This window comes from Propithecus coquereli, unplaced genomic scaffold (genome assembly GCF_000956105.1).
Source record: "Propithecus coquereli isolate 6110/MARCELLA unplaced genomic scaffold, Pcoq_1.0 Scaffold1, whole genome shotgun sequence".
In the NCBI taxonomy this organism is placed as follows: Eukaryota; Metazoa; Chordata; class Mammalia; order Primates; family Indriidae; genus Propithecus; species Propithecus coquereli.
In genome coordinates, this window is record NW_012133857.1 from 28,861,253 (window position 1) to 28,864,154 (window position 2,902).

The window sequence follows — 2,902 nt, forward strand, 5'->3', positions numbered from 1 at the left end:
ATATTTTATTATAAAATAAGCTTTGTTTTAAATGTTTTTGCCCAACTGTAGGCTAATGTAAGCATTCTGAGCACATTTCAGATAGGCTGAGCTATGATGTTCACTAAGTTAGGTGCATTAAGTACGTTTTCGACTTATGGGCTTATCAGAACATAACTCCTTTGTCATAAGCCTATACATCATATCTGCTGTGGATTGGGTGTTTTGTTTTTCCTTCTACTTCTTTGCTCAATTTTCCCTCCTCTTTCCCTCTCCCCTATACCCTATATTAATAGCTTAATGTGTACACATGTATTTGTGATGTATCTCCTTTATGTTTGTCTCCATACTGTCAATCATGTACAAATACAGTTTTTATTTTATGCTTTATAAAAGGGGTCTTACATGATACATATTTTTCTTTACATTTTGTTTTTCTGTTTTAATAATACCTATAGAAATCCCTCCTGTCAATTGATACAGTTCTAATTCATTCCTTTAACTGGCTGCTTACCATTCTGTGGTAGGGGAGTATTTTGACATATCCAGCTATTTCCCTATTAATGACATACACCTTGTTTCTGGATGTTAGTCACTGTGAACAGTGTTGCAGTAAGGATCTCTGTGTAGGTATCCTTGCTGATGACTTTATTTCTTTTTTTTTTTTTCCCACAACCCTCTGATAACTTTATTTCTGTGGGGTACATTTCTTAGAGTGGGATTGTTGTATCTAAAGATTTTGTATTTTTAAACATAGATGTTTCTAGATTTATGACATTAAAAAAAAAAACAACTAGCAATTCGCACATCCACCAGCAATGTACGAGAGGAAGCTTTTCCTTGGATTCTTACCTGTAATGGGCAAAATAGATCTTACAAATTTTGCCCATCTGATGTTAAGTGATAGCTCACTGGTAGTTTAGTTTGCTTTGCCCTGAGCTTGAATGTCGTCTTGTATATTTTGGGGGGGACATTGACCCTTAGGGTTTGCTCTTCCTTGAATTTGCCCCTTTTCTGTTCTTTGCCCTTTTTTTCCCTAGGTGCTCATCTGGTCAATTTGTAAGAGTTCTTTGTATGTGTAAATATTAAGCCTCTGTCCTCTGTGTTGGAAATATTTTCCCTAAATCTATTGTCCGTTCTTTTGCTTTTTCCATTATTTGCTATAGAAATTAAATTTTTTTTTAATAGTCAAATATGCTTAAGGTCTTCCTTGTCTATAGAATATACATATGTCATCTTAGATTTTTTTGTATTTTTTCTTACCAAAACAATTTTTTAAATTGGATCTGTCTAGCATTTATCTATTGTGTCTGAGGTAGATGGGGTTCCATTTTCTTCTAGTTGCCATTAGTTAATTATGCTAGCACCTTTCCCTTCCTTTTAATAAATTAAATTCTCACATATAAATAATTTTATCTACTTTTGGCTAATAGTACATTGATTTGCATTAAGTAGCTTTATATAGAATATTCTGATATCTAAACATGAATTCTCCCCCACTTCCCTCATTTACTTCTTACTCTTTTTCAAAATATTCTTGGCTATGTTTGGGCATTTACTCTTCCATTTAAATATTAAGATTACTATACAATTTAAAAGCTTTCTAATTGAAAGAATATTAAATGTATGTATTAATCTTGGGAAAACTTACAAGAATATAGTAGAGTTTCTATTTTTTTACATTTTGTTTGGTATCTTTTGATATAATCTTATAGTTTTCTTTGTATATTACAGATCATACACTCCTCTTAATGAATTTATCCCTAGTTATTTTCTAGTTTTTGCCTCTGTTGTGAATGGAAGGGGGTCCCTGCCTCTTCCGTTTTCATTTTAGGAGCTTTATTGATAGAATAGTTTTAAAAGGTATTGACTTTTAAAATGTTCTTTGTAATCAGCCACATTACCTGACTTTCTGATTAAATCTAGAACTGTTTTGCTAGACACTCTGGGGTTTTCTAGGGCCAAAGTCATTATATGAGATTAAGAAGGATTCTTTCACTTCTCCCTTTCTCACCTCCTTTTCCCATGTTTCTACCAAGGTATTTCATTTTCTTATCTTCCTGTGTTCACCAACACCGTTAAGGAATGTTGTTTAATACTGGTGACAGGAGGCACCCCATCTTGTTTCAGTTTTTAATTCACTTAACTGCCATGTTTTTGTTTGAGTATTGGTTTATGACATTCCTTCTTCATAAAGTGTGGCTTTTATCATCATTTAATACCCCCTTTTAAAAAGAAATCCCATTTAGTCATTTTAACCTTTTGAATATAATTTCCATGCCTTTCCTTTTTTTTCTGACATTTCTTTGTCATTTTGTTTTCTTTTAAACAATATAGCTAGGTCTTTTAATGGAATGATTTACTTTCTTTGTGTGTCATATAGTTTTCCCTTTATCTTGCTTTGTTCGCTACATATTTTAACTTGTAGTTTCTTATCCCTTTTCTTATTTTTGCTGGTTTGATCAAGTTATTTCAGATTCCTTTTTTTAAAAATTCTTGTTACTTTGGAAATTCTACTATGTATTTCCATTCCATTAATGATTACTTCCCCCCGCCCCGTACTCATAATTAGAAACATTTCTATGCCGTTATTTAAAAATGAGATAACTGTGACTTTCCTTACCATCTTGACTCTGCTATGTCTTGTATCACCTACTTCCACTCATCAGTAGGGTGAGAACTTTAGAATATTTTCACTTGTCTCCTTTTTTGCTTTCCCCACAGCCAGCCGAGAAGTTTAGGATACTTTTACTCCTACTATATTTAGCCTTTCTCCAACCCTTTGGTATTCCTGCCATAATTTAATACTTTTAGTTAAGTTCTTAGGAGATATTACTTTGCTGCACATCTTTTTTGTTTCAAATATTCTTACTTAGAATTGATTACATCTTGCCAGGCAGTTAATGATTACTCATTTAGATTA

At 32.5% G+C, this 2,902-nt stretch overlaps 1 protein-coding gene across 1 annotated transcript in view; it reads left to right on the top strand.

The window, feature by feature from the left end:
- The window catches only part of SLC25A26 (solute carrier family 25 (S-adenosylmethionine carrier), member 26), a 210,961-nt gene that overhangs the window by 139,502 nt on the left and 68,557 nt on the right, over window positions 1–2,902 (top strand). The window lies entirely within an intron of this gene.